The sequence below is a fragment of the Leucopleurus acutus genome (assembly GCF_964270905.1).
Source record: "Leucopleurus acutus genome assembly, chromosome: 5".
Classification (NCBI taxonomy): Eukaryota; Metazoa; Chordata; class Mammalia; order Artiodactyla; family Delphinidae; genus Leucopleurus; species Leucopleurus acutus.
Genome location: NC_139147.1, coordinates 101,844,819 through 101,859,920, shown reverse-complemented (window position 1 = coordinate 101,859,920; position 15,102 = coordinate 101,844,819).

Genomic DNA, 15,102 nt, shown 5'->3' with positions numbered 1-15,102 from the left:
GAGAGAGGAACAAGTGCATGATAAGTCTGCAACTTTAGGCCTTTTGCACTTTATTTCACAGCAAAAAACTCCTATAGGAATGTGGAGAAACTTATAATTATTTTACAGTTGATTTAACTCAAAAATGGCTGAAGAAATTTAGCTCACATTTTTCAACAACCTGAAAAATTAACCTTTTTGTGGTACCAATTCTATATTCATGTCTCCAGAATGGTATTTTTATGTCATTGGTAAGTACCACCCTGAGTTACGTATTTGGTAATTTCTTCATAAATAAAGAAAAAGGTAAATAATGGCAATTAATAACCAACTTACCTCTGAAAGTAGTATTAAAAATAGGATATTTGTAAACTAATTGATAAGTTATTTTTATCCTTATTTTTATGGTAAAATTATTTTGCTTAATTTACACTAGTGATACTAATATCTTGCTCCACACTTACAGTTCCTTCTTAGCAAGACTGTCACCCTAAGTACCCCATCCCTCTATTGCTTTTTCCCCTGTAGACTGCTTTCTCAGCCACTCTGAGCTAGTTAGATTTCACTCCCCCAAATGTGAGTTTTCTTTGCAGATGCACATGCTTAAAAGTTTATGTAGACTCGCAGGCCAACATTCCCATATTGGGCTATCATACGAATATTTTCATATAGTGAAAGATGCCTAGAATTCAGTTGTTTGGAATGGTAGGCAAAATAAGTGTGTAGGGAGATCCAGAGAAGAGAAATGGAAAAACATTTGCTCTGCTGCACTCATCTTGTGGTTACGTATTTTGTAGATTTTTTTCCTGAGGCTTTTTTAAAATGAGTTGTAATTCTTTGGAACCAAATAATCACAAAATAATATAATAAGACGTGTTTTTTAAAAAAAAATTAGAGAAGCTCAACAAATTGTTTTTTTCTTAAAGAAATCTGTTAGAAAAAAATAAAGATCTTAGTACATATATTATTTGCCTATTTGTAATATATGCATTCTAACAATGAATGCTGCAGTGTTCAAGCACTCTTCATTTTTATTCATAATCGGTGATTAGTCTTCATGTTTGTTCTACCCTAGAAATTTCTCTTAAAACATAGGACAGAATACATCAGAATAAATCCTCCTGTAGAAATATTTTATAGGAACTGAAGACCCCAATAGACAAAGAAAAATTTCTTAAAACATCTTATTGCTTTCTTAAAAGTTTCTTCACAAGCTGGTCTAGCCACAATTTTCTCTGTCACAGTTAATCACAAAACCATCCTCTGCATTCACAGGGGAAAATAAAACAGAACAAAAGAAAAAAATAAAATAAAATGACAAAAATCAAAAACTATACTTGTCTCATCTCCTTAACTTCTTACTTTAACCTCACAGATCCTATCAATCAAATCAATCAATAAGATACTCTCCTTATTCAATTTGATTATTTTTCACCATTTCCACAATAACATTCTATTTTAATCTTACTATCTCTCCCTAAAAAACTGCAATAAACTCTTAATTGGTCAATCTTCTCCCTCCTTTTTTTCACCTTAGTCTTTTCTAAATATAAAAACAGATTGGCTCCACTGAAACATATCAGATGATACCACTGCTCAGAACAAAACTGTCTAATGGTTTCCCATCTTATTTTGATTTAAAACTAAACATATTTTTAATAGCTTACAAGATCCAACATAATCTAGCCTTGATCGTTTATAATCATAGATGTGAGACAAGAAGGAATAGATTTCGTGTGGCTTTAGTTATAACTAAATTTTCTTATTTAAAATATATACTTCAACTTTTTAAGTTTCTTTACTCTGATTAGGGTTCATGAGAACATGATATATTAATTTCTATCAAATTCTATACTTTGCTATGTATTAAAAATAACTCAAAATTATTAATAAATTTTAAAAAACAAATGCCACCTCTAAATTTTGTGGAAAAATCAATCAGCTGTGTATTTTAAAACCAAGTAAACATTTTATTAAAAGGAAATTAAGTATTCAAATGGACAGGGCAAGTGAATTTAAGTAAAATTAAAAGCATTTAATTTAAGCATTTAATTTAAATAAAATTAAAAACTAGGAGGGTGAAAACTGAGGAAGATATTATAAGAAAGCATTAAAAATTATGACTATATTATAATAAAATTAGTTGGTGATCACTGTTGGTAATAATATAAAGTAAAGGGGGGCTTCCCTGGTGGCGCAGTGGTTGAGAGTCTGCCTGCCGATGCAGGGGACACGGGTTCGTGCCCGGGTCTGGGAAGATCCCACATGCCGCGGAGCGGCTGGGCCCGTGAGCCATGGCCGCTGAGCCTGCGCGTCCAGAGCCTGTGCTCCGCAACGGGAGAGGCCACAGCAGTGAGAGGCCCGCATACCGCAAAAAAAAATAAAAATAAAGTAAAGGAACATTCCTTTACAAATATTCTGTTTGAAACTTAATCTGCCTATTCATTCTGTACTTGTTTTTATGGGATGTCTAGACTCATTGAACTTATGTTGACTCGTCTATAAAATAGACACTGACCCAATGATCAGGTTGTTGTGGCTTCTAGTTTGTATACCTAAGGTGCCAGACACATGCTAAGAATTCAATAAATGGTATAAATCAATGGATACATACCTTTTCTTTTTGTTTTCCTTCCTCAATAATACTTTTACTTAAATGTTAAAAAATATTTCCTTTATGGTCCAAATAATAAACAAGTACCATTCTTTTAGTAGTGGGGAAGAAAATAATTAGTGTAAAATAAGAATAAATGTGCTGTTGGCTTTTAAGATGTACTATTGCAGTTACTAGCTGAGAATTACTGATAGATACTAAAGGAACTGATCAGTTCTTTCCTTGGGTTATGCCCTTCTATCCAAACATTCCCACATGTATTAGCACTTCCTACTTATTTGTGTAACATAGCAAGTGTACAGAGCTCAGTAGCAATTGTATGTTGACATGAGCTTTCTGTGTGACTTTTGGTAAACTATTTGAAATTTTATATGTCAAAGCTTATAACACATGAATGAGAATTATAATATTTATCTCATGGATTGTTGTGAAGGTTTAAAGAGATAATGAAGTGAACCCATTTCCCTAAAATAAAGTAGCTTTATTTTTTCTTTTTTAAATTTATTTCAGTGTGAGGTAATTATCTTCAATTAGCCACTTTCCTCCCTGAGGTGTTCTTTTCTCAGTGATGTTTTTCACTTGGAGTCTCAATAAATGATGCCACTTGATCTATCTTACTTTTCAAAATTAACTTTCAGGTTATGTCTACATAATTAGGACACAGAAATTAGATGTCACTAATAGAAATTCAACATGTTCCTATACAAGATAGTTTTATCATCTTACAATTACTAGCTTCCTTGCATTGCCTTGAAGAAATATTAAACAGCTTCAATAAATCAATCTCTTTATTTCCAGAAATGTGATCTTTTGTGTTCCCATATTAGAAACAGATCATATGCTCCCAATGCATATCTTCAGATTTTATGACATTATTTTACATCTTATATTTGAAATCACTCTTGTTTGGTTTTTTTTTCACAAATTGACTTTGTAACTATGAATTCTTCTACTCAAACACTCTTTTTTTTTTTTTAACATCTTTATTGGGGTATAATTGTTTTACAGTGGTGTGTTAGTTTCTGCTTTATAACAAAGTGAATCAGTTATACATATACATATACATATGTTCCCATATCTCTTCCCTCTTGCGTCTCCCTCCCTCCCACCCTCCCTATCCCACCCCTCCAGGCAGTCACAAAGCACCGAGCTGATATCCCTGTGCTATGCGGCTGCTTCCCACTAGCTGTCTACCTTACATTTGTTAATGTACTCAAACACTGTTAAAGAAGAATTTTTGTGAATTTCAGTTTACGATTTCTGTTGGTTTTAATTACTCTCATTAAATTGATGTCAAAGACCCCCCAGGACATGCTTTCTAAATGCCAAATAATTAAATTTTTAGTGAATTCATTTGTAAACATACCCTCCAAATGTTGACTATTCAGATCTTCTTATACACTATGGAAAGGGATATAAAATTTTATTTATCTTTTAGTGAAATATTTAAAATAACATTTATTAAAATTATAATCAACATTTATTGAGTGATTACTCTTTGTCAGACCATGTTTTACATATATTTACCTGAGTAATCCTCACAATGCTATGAAGTAGATACTAATATTTTAATTTTACAGATGAGGAATCTGAGACCTAGAAAGGTTAAAAAATGTGCACAATGTTATGAGGTGTTGACCTGAAACAAATAGACTGCCAGATATTTCTCCAGAGAAGATGGGTTTATTTGGGATCAGCACAGAATTGCAATTCAGTGTCTGCAACCATGACAAGCCATGTGCAGTGCAAGTCTTCACATGGCAAGGGAAGGAGAATACTTTTTATAGAGGGGGAAAGGAAGTTGGCATGGCTATAGTAAACAAAGAGTCCATGGCTTTTCTTTGGTTGAGTCCTTGCCAAAAAGGAAGAAGAATTTTTCTTCTGCCTGTTGGGCTCTGTTATCATCAGAGGGTGTGAGAGCTCCCTTTTCTTTCTCCCAACTCTGTTTAATTAAGGCTTCTGTTTATTAATTTTTACAGATGTAATTAAGTGACAAATCCAGAATCTGAAACAAGATCATATGGTTCTAGAGTCAATACTCTAAATAATCAGACATTTTTGTTCTAAGAAAGGCAAAACACGTTATAATATTTAAAAATTTGCTTAGTTATTTTATGCTATGGTAATATTTAATGTAACTATAATGATCAGAGTTAACATTCAAATATTTTAAATTCAGTTCATCTGTGTAGCCAGAGAAAACTAATTGTAACACTTCTTTTAGTCACCCAGTCTTCCTCTTAATAATTATAATAAACCTTGCTGAGCATGTATTATATGAAAGCCACTGGCCAAAGAACATTACATACGTTATCTCATTTGATATACATACTTGCCTTATATAATATATGCAAAATTTTTTTTTCTTGTATTATAAGTAAGATACTGAAAATTATCAAGATTAAAAATATGCTACCTGATGAATCTTATTGAATACCAAAAGTTTAACAGCATATCTGGATTATTTTACCTCAAACTCTTGCATTTGTATACTCTTCCTTTGTATAAACTTTGGCAACTCTGCATTTTCCTAACATTTTTAGCATTTGAAATACTGCAAACATTTTTTGTACCAAATAAATATATGCACAAGCATTGTCTTTTGGAAAGACCTTCTGATTAAGAAGAGGATGCAAGACATGAATATGGATAACTATCTCTAAGACTTATTAATCATAAAAAGATACATATCAATATATAACAAAACATAATGCTCAGTCGTCATGCTTAAAAGAGTAAACCTCTGCTAAGAAACAGTGTTTGACTTCCTTCAATACTGGATTCAAATTTCTGATTCCATAGCACCCTCTTTGTCTACAGATCATTCAATCAATTGCCAATTTATCCAGAATCCCTCTCCATGGCTACTAGTTTTCCAAGATAGTTTGTGCCTCCAGGGTGTCCACCCACCCACCATCTGCCATGTCAAGTTTTCTCTATTCGTTACTTAAGAAAAACAGCTTGTACAATTAAAAACAAAGTGTTCTGTTTAAATTAGGATATTTTGACACATGGTGTTTGCTTGAATTTATGAATATGAGATCATACATTACCCATATTTTAGAATTTGAATAAAAATTAAAATTCAAAGTAAATTATCTTAAAACCACATAAATCAAATATACAAAAACAAGAGAAACAGTGAAGAGAAAATATAACAAATCCATATAAATAAAGCATGAGCAAGTGAAAATATGAAATATTCTTGAAAAATAAAGATGATGCACAAGTTTTTTTTAATCCATAGACACACTTCTTCACCATTTTTACAAAAATGACCCAGATATTTACACAGAAATTAATATAAAGTTTTATTTTAGATGCCTCACATAAATGATCAGAGATGTTAAAAAAATAAACCGTTTAGAAACAAAAATATAAAAATAATATATTGAGCCGTCATAATTGAGGTGTCACATGAAGTATTTTAATTTTAGAACATGTGTCAAAATAGCAATGGTTCTATAGATAGAAAATCTTAAGTATTGTTGAATTGTGCTCAATTAACTGTACATTTTAAAGTATTTGACTAATCAAAATACTTGATATTGAAAGGCCACAGTTTCTTGGTTTCTCAGAGTAAGAATAAGATTTTTCCTATCATTTAAATACCAAAATCTAAGACTTTTTGGTTCAAGACGGAACCTAAGAATAGTTGGCTACTGAATACAAAGGCACATAAAATATCATTCTTGAATGTTAACTCTCAAAGCTGACATGAGACTGATATAATTCCATATGTCAGGTTTTTGCTGGGCCCTATTTTGAGCAAGGTTCTTGCTTGGCAGTGAGACCCCAAAATATATGTAATACAGATCCCTGGCCTCTAGTGTGTCAAACATAAATGACTCTAACCTTAAATAAACAGAGCCACATTACTTGGTGGAGAAACAAAATATGATAAAATAGAGTTTCAAGATACTGATTCTAGGTGAGAATATGGTTATCTTTAATTGATGATGTGTTGTTTTAATTGGGATCTTATGTATAAATGAATTTGTAATGGACCAAGGTGGAGAGAAAAGGAGACGGAGCATGTGCCCTCAAAAAAGAACAATGAAATTACAGAGACAGAGTAAGATGTCAGGATACATAAAACAGCAATGACATTTTTTTACAGGACTAGAACAAAAAACCCTAAAATTTATATGCAAACACAAAAGACCCAGAATTGCCAAAGCAATCTTGAGAAAAAAGAACAAAGTTAGAGGTATCACACTCCAAACTTCAAACTATACCACAAAGCTATAGTAATCAAAACAGCATGGTACTGTCATAAAAACAGACGCATAGACTAATGGAACAGAATCGAGAGCCCAGAAATAAACCCATGCACCTATGGTCAATTCATCTGTGACAAAATAGGCAAGAATATACAATGGAAAAAAGACAGTCTCTTCAATAACAGGTGCTGGGAAAACTGGACAGCTACATGTAAAAGAATTAAATTAGAATATTCTCTAGCACCATATACAAAAATAAACTCAAAATGGACTAAAGACCTAAATGTAAGACCTGAAACCATAAAACTCCTAGAACAGAACATAAGCAGAACACTTTTTGACATAAATTGTAGCAATATATTTTTGGATCTGTCTCCTCAGTCAAAGAAAATGAAAACAAAAACAAACAAATGGGACCTAACTAAACTTAAAAGCTTTTGCACAGAAAAGGAAACCATCCACAAAATGAAAAGACAACCTAATAAATGAGAGAAAATATTTGCAAATGATATGACTAACAAAGGATTAATATCCAAGATATATAAACAGTTCATACAACTCAATATAAAAAAAGAATTTTAATGGTCAGAAGACCTGAATAAACAGTTTTCCAAAGAAGACATACAGATGGCTAACAGGCACATGAAAACATGCTCAACATCACTAATAATTTAAAAAATGCAAATCAAAACCACAATGAAGTATTACCTCACACCTGTCAGATGGCTGTCTTCAAAAAGAGCACAAATAACAAATGTTGGTGAGGAGGTGGAGAAAAGGGAATCCTTGTACACTGTTGGTGGGAATGTAAATTGCTGAAGCACTGTGGAAAACAGTATGGAGGTTTCTCAAAATACTAAAACTAGAACTACCATATGATCCAGCAATTCCACTCCTAGGGATATATCCAAAAAAATGAAACCATTCATTCAAAAAGATACATGCACCCCAAGGTTCACAGCAGCATTATTTACAATAGTTAAGATATGGAAACAACCAAAGTGTCCATCAACAGAAGAATGGATAAATAAGAAGTGGTATAAAAATACAGTGGAATATTAGTCATAAAAAAGAATGAAATTCTGCCATTTGCAAGAACGTGAATGGACCAAGAGAGTATTATGTTTAGTGGAATAAGTCAGACAATGACCAACACTGTATGTTATCACTTATATGTGGAATCTAAAATATAAAAAAGCAAATGCATATAACAAAACAGAAACATACTCACAGATATAGAAAACAAACTAGTGGTTACCAGTGGGGAGAGGGAAGGAGAGAGGGTTGGCAAAATAGGTGCATTGTATTAAGAGATACAAACTACTATGTATAAAATAGATAAGCAACAATACATTTTACAGCACAAGGAAATGTAGCCATTATTTTGTACTATCTTTAAATAGTATATAATCTATAAAAATATTGAATCACTATGGTGTGGCCTGAAAATAATATAATATTGTAAATCAACTATACTTCAATAAAAAAATTAACATTTTTTAAAAAAGAATAAAATACTAATTAAAAAAAAAAGATTTCAGGATACATCTAAAGACTGGCCAGTTGGCAATGTGGGTCATAAGAGGGAAATTAGAGGAAACATAACTGGAAATGGATTCTGAAAGATATCACTAAAGGAGAAGATGGGGAAGATGTTTTATCATAGGTTGATTTTGACTTTGCTTATATCCTAAGGGAAAGAAGTCAGAGAAAAGAAAGCATTGACATTGATAGAAAGAGTAGAAATGATTGATGGTACATCACTGAAAAAGTTGTAATAGCATTGAAAAAATATTCTGGCTGCAGAAAAATTATAGATACAGAGTCAGGATTTCATAATACCCCCAAAATTTGAAAATGAAATGCATTTATTGACCTAATTTAATTAATTATATGTACAACACAATTATTAAATGATTCCAAATGGGGAAATATTTGGAGAGCTTCTTAAAAATTTGATAAGTTATAATTAGAAAAGGTTTTGAAACTTAGCTTTATTCTTTTTTTTTATAAATTTATTTATTTTAAATTTTGGTTGTGTTGGGTCTTCCTTGCTGTGCATGGGCTTTCTCTAGTTGTGGCGAGCTGGAGCTGCTTTTCAACGTGGTGCTCGGGTTTCTCATTGCAGTGGCTTCTCTTGTTGCAGAGCACCGTCTCTAGGCACTCGGGCTTCAGTAGTTGTGGCACACAGGCTCAGTAGTTGTGGCTTGCGGGCTCTAGAGCACAGCCTCAGTAGTTGTGGTGCATGGGATTTGTTGCTCTGCAGCGCGTGGGATCTTCCCAGACCAGGGATCAAACCCCTTTCCCCTGAATCGGCAGGCGGATTCTTGACCACTGTGCCACCAGGGAAGTCCCTAGCTTTATTCTTAATAAGACATGGATTTCCAGAGATCAAAGAGACTATTATATTTGACAGCTTATCTAGGGAAACTGTGTTTTCCCTCCAGAAATAGCAGTCTGATATTCTTCCTGGGGGATCTCTTCTTACAGAACACAGTTCTCTTACTTATGGGAGCTATCTTGATAAAGGCATGCATTTAATGTCAGAATGCACATTATAAAGTACACAGTTGAAAATAATTTATAAAGGCTATATAAAGTCATTCGTTATATGCATGTTTTGATATTCAACTAAAATAATGTATAAGTAAATGATCTGTAAATTGCAACAGATAATTTTTAGTGATATTGCTGCTTTTCTTCCACCATAATATTACATCTTTATCCAAGAGTACTTCCTCTTTTTTAGGCCAGTTGGATACATTTATCCTATAGAAAGACTACTCATGTTTTCCACATAGTTTCTTTCTTCATGGTCTAAAAGGAGCCTTTCCCTCTTCCTGGCGATTGCTGCCATTCTGACTATGAGAATCTGTACACAAAAAATGCAATCTCACACTTCCATTCAGCCGTGACTACAACAGACATCACATCACTCTGAAGAAATCACATCTTTCTTCACCCTGTTCCCACACACTCCAGTTTGATTTTAAAATAGCTTATTCATTGGACATTTATTCATTCTATAATCCTGCCATCATTTTTGTTGGAAGTTTAGGTATATGAATTTCTCAAAGCCACCCTCTATTTTATTGAAAACAGTACCACATCTCCTGACTTTCCGTGAAATAATAAAGCATATAATTTTAACTCTTCACTAATTCCCTAGAATAGAAGCATAATCTCCCTGTTTTACCTTGTTTCAATGCAAAAATGCTATTAATCAAAATAATTATTTGATCATTTTAATGTCTCCTAGTAATGCTCAGGGGGGTAAAATTTCTAAGAAAACTGCTATATTTTGTAAATGTCTGAGTGATAAAATATGAAGCATTTTTTAAATTCATTTTTTCTTATATGTAATTCAGAACTTATAAAATTCCTATTCTATATTGCTTCCTATAGTAATAAGACAAGAGCTACCTTCTCCCAGATTGGAAAAAAAAACATTGTTTCTTTTAGATTCTTGTTTATATAATTTTAAAAATTTAAACATGACCTTGAAAAATGTTAATGTTCTAACTGCTCCCTACCTTTCCGATCTCATCTTTCACCACATTTTCTCCCCTCATCATACGAACTCAAGACATATTGACCTCCTTTCAGTGCTGGCATATGCTCCTTTTGGCATAGAGCTTTCCAAGTGTTGTATCCTCTGTTTGAAGAACTTTTCTTTCCCTTTTCTACTCATCTTACTTTTCTGAGATACATTTATATTTCCTTAGGGAGTCTTTCAGAAATTCCCTAAGTCATATTTTCTAAAACATGGTTTCATGACACCATATACTTACATTTCAGGGCATTTATCCCAGTTGAGATTTCACATTTACCTGTGAGATTTTTTAAGTAATGGCTGTGTTCTCAAGTTTTGCTCATCTCTGAAGCTACCTGAATCTAAATAGTTGAGTTAATAAATGGTGAGCACTGTGTGTTTTTTCCTAGCGGTTTCAAGTTGTAGCAGGTGCCTTGTAATTAGAAATGTATATTGACATTGGGAAACAAAAATATGAACAATTATAAGCTTTGGTAAAGCACAACTCTTTTAAATCAAAAATAAAAAGATTGACTAGTATGTTTCCTTAAAGATATTCTAATATTCCAATAAAATGCTTGCAGCTCGCAAAATAGTGCTGAGCACACTTAAAGTGCAAAATATTGAGGCATTTTCAAAAAGGCAAGGCAAGTTAATAAACAACTTTCTAATGATATTTCAAAGTACTTCTCATTACAACATTGATATGGATTACAAAATTAAAAACACAAATTATACAAAGCATTTTAAACAGAACAATTTAATGCTACAAAGAAAATTTTAACAAATAAATTCCTGTGATGAAAATCAGGGATTACACAACAGTACATATCTATACTTACCAGTTTTTATTTATTTGTTTGTTTATTTATTTTTAATAGATATTTATTGCAGTATAATTGCTTCACAATACTGTGTTAGTTTCTGTTGTATAACAAAGTGAATCAGCCATATGCATACATATATCCCCATATCCCCTCCCTCTGGAGCCTCCCTCCCAACTTCCCTATCTCACCTCTCTAGGTCATCACAAAGCACCGAGCTGATCTCCCTGTGCTATGCTGCTGCTTTCCACTAGCTAAGTATTTTACATTCGGTAGTATATATATGTCCATGCTACTCTCACTTCACCCCAGCTTCCCCGTCCCCTGCCCCCGTATCCTCAGGTCCATTCACTATGCCTATGTCTTTATTACTGCCCTGCCACTAGCTTCATCAATACCTTTTTTTTTTTAAGATTCCATATATGTGCGTTAGCATACGATATTTGTTTTTCTCTTTCTGACTTCACTCTGTATGACAGACTCTAGGTCCATCCACCTCACTGCAAATACCTGTTTCATTACTTTTTATGGCTGAGTAATATTTCATTGTATATATGTGCCACATCTTCTTTATCCATTCATCTGTCAAAGCAACTTAGGTTGCTTCCATGTCCTGACTATTGTAAATAGTGCTGCAGTGAACATTGTGGTACATGTCTCTTTTTGAATTATGGTTTTCTCAGGGTATATGCCCAGTAGTAAGATTGCTGGGTCATATGGTAGTTCTATTTTTAGTTTTTAAGGAACTTCCATACTGCTCTCCATAGTGGTTGTATCAATTTACATTCCCACCAACAGTGCAGGAGGGTTCCCTCTTCTCCACACCCTTTCCAGCATTTATTGCTTCTAGGTTTTTTGATAATGGCCATTCTGACCAGTATGAGGTGATACCTCATTGTAGCTTTGATTTTACTTTCTCTAATAATTAGTGATGTTGAGCATCTTTTCATGTGCCTCTTGGCCATCTGCATGTTTTCTTTGGTGAAAAGTCTAGTTAGGTCTTCTGTCCATTTTTTAATTGAATTGTTTGTTTTTTTGGTATTGAGCTCCATGAGCTGTTCGTATATTTTGGAGATTAATCCTTTGTCTGTTGCTTCATTAGCAAATATTTTCTCCCATTCTGAAGTTGTCTCTTCCTGTTGTTTATGGTTTCCTTTGCTGTGCAAAAGCTTTTAAGTTCAATTAGGTCCCATTTGTTCATTTTTGTTTTTATTTCCAGCACTATAGGAGGGGGGCCAAAAAAGATCTTGCTGTGGTTTATGTCAGAGTGTTGTTCCTGTTTTCCTCTAAGCGTTTTATAGTGTCTGACCTTACATTCAGGTCTTTAATCCATTTGAAGTTTATTTTTGTGTATGGTGTTTGGTAGTGTTCTAATTTCATTCTTTTACATGTAGCTGTCCAGTTTTCCTAGCACCACTTATTGCAGAGGCTGTCTTTTCTCCATTGTATCTTCTTGCCTCCTTTGTCATAAATTAAGTGATCATATGTACATGGGTTTATCTCGGGGCTTTCTATCCTGTACCATTGATCTATATTTCTGTTTTTGTGCCAGTACCATACTGTCTTGATTACTGTAGCTTTGTAGTATAGTTTGAAGTCAGGGAACCTGATTCCTCCAGCTCCGTTTTTCTTTCTCAAGATTGATTTGGCTATTCAGGGTCTTTTGTGTTTCCTATGAATTGTAATTTTTTTTTTTCTAATTCTGTGAAGAATGCCTTTGGCAGCTTGATAGGGATTGCATTGAATCTGCAGATTGCTTTGGGTAGTATAGTCATTTTCACACTATTGATTCTTCCAATCTAAGAACATGGTATATTTCTCTGTTTATGTCATCTTTGATTTCTTTCAACAGTGTTTTATAGTTTTCTGAGTACAAGTCTTTCGCCTCCTTAGGCAGATTTATTCCTATGTATTTTATTCTTTTTGTTGCAATGGTAAATGGGATTGTTTCCTTAATTTCTCTTTCTGATTTTTCCTTGTTAGTGTATAGGAATGCCAGAGGTTTCTGTGCTTTAATTTTGTATCCTGAAACCTTACCAAATTCATTGATTAGTTCTTGTAGTTTTCTGGTGGCATCTTTAGGATTTTCTATGTATAGTATCATGTCATCTGCAGACAGTGACAGTTTTACTTCTTTTCCAGTTTGTATTCCTTTGACTTATTTACTTCTCTGATTGCCATCACTAGGACTTCCAAAACTATGTTGAATAAGAGTGACAAGAGTATACATCCTTGTCTTGTTCCTGATCTTAGTGGAAATGCTTTCAGTTTTTCACCATTAAGTATGATGTTTGCTGTGTTTTTGTCATATATGGCCTTTATTATGTTGAGGTAGGTTCCTTCTATGCCCAGTTTCTGGAGAATTTTTATCATAAATCGGTGTTGAATTTTGTCAAGAGCTTTTTCTGCATCTACTGAGATTATCATATGGTTTTTATTCTTCAATTTGTTATTATGGTGTATCACATTGATTAATTTGCATTCCTGGGATAAATCCCACTTGATCATGGTGTATGATCCTTTTAATATGTTGTTGGATTCTGTTTGCTAGTATTTTGTTCAGGATTTTTGCATCTATTTTCCTCAGTGATATTGGTCTATAATATTCTTTTATGTGATATCTTTTTCTGGTTTTGGTATCAGGGCGTTGGTGGCTTCATAGAATGAATTTAGGAGGTTCCTCCCTCTGCAATTTTTTGGAAGTATTTGAGAAGTATCGGTGTTAGCTCTTCTCTAAATGTTTGATAGAATTCACCTGTGAAGCCATCTGGTCCTGAACTTTCCTTTGTTCGAAAATTTGTAATTACAGTTTCAATTTCATTACTTGTGATAGGTCTGTTTATATTTTCTAATTCTTTCTGCTTCATTCTTGGAAAATTGTACCTTTCCAAGAATTTGTTCATTTCCTTGTAGTTGTCTAATAATTAGCATATTTTTTGTGGTAGTCTCTTATAATCCTTTGTATTTCTGTGGTGTCAGTTGTGATTTCTCCTTTTTTTCATTTCTAATTTTATTGATTTGCATCCTCTCTTTTTTCTTCTTGATGAGTCTGGCTAAGGGTTTATCAATTTTTGTTATCTTCTCAGAGAACCAGTTTTTAGTTTTATTGATCTTTGCTATTGTTTTCTTCATTTGTATTTCATTTATTTCTGCTCTGATCTTTATGATTTCTTTCCTTTTACCCACTTTGGGTTTTCGTTGTTCTTCTTTCTCTAGTTGCTTTAGGTGTGGGGTTAGATTATTTATTTGCGATTTTTCTTGTTTCTTGAGGTGAGATTGAATTGCTATACCCTCTTAGAACTGCTTTTTCTGCATCCCATAGGTTTTGGGTCACTGTGTTTTCATTGTCGTTTGTTTCTATATTTTTTTTATTTCTTCTTTGATTTCTTCAGTGATCTCTTGTTTATTTAGTAGTGCACTGTTTAGCCTCCATGTATTTATGGTTTTTAAAATTTTTTTCCTATAATTGATTTCCAATCTCACAGTGTTGTTGTCAGAAAAGATGCTTGATATGATTACAATTTACTTAAGTTTTCTGAGGATTGATTTGTGACCCAAGGTGTGATCTATCCTGGAGAATGTTCTGTGTACACTTTAGAAGAAGGTGTATTCTGCCACTTTCAGGTAGAATGTTCTATAAATATCAATTAAATCTATCTGGTTTATTTTGTCAATTAAAGCTTGTGTTTCCTTGTATATTTTCTGTTTGGATGATCTGTCCATTGGTGTAGGTGGGGTGTTACAGTCCCCTACTATTATTGTGTTGCTGTTGATTTCCCCTTTCATGGTTGTTAGCATTTGCCTTATGTACTGAGCTGCTTCTATATCAGGTGCATAAATATTTATAATTGTTATATCATCTTCCTGGATTGATTTCTTATCATTATGTAGTGTCCTTCCTTATCCCTTGTAACAGTCTTATTTTAAAGT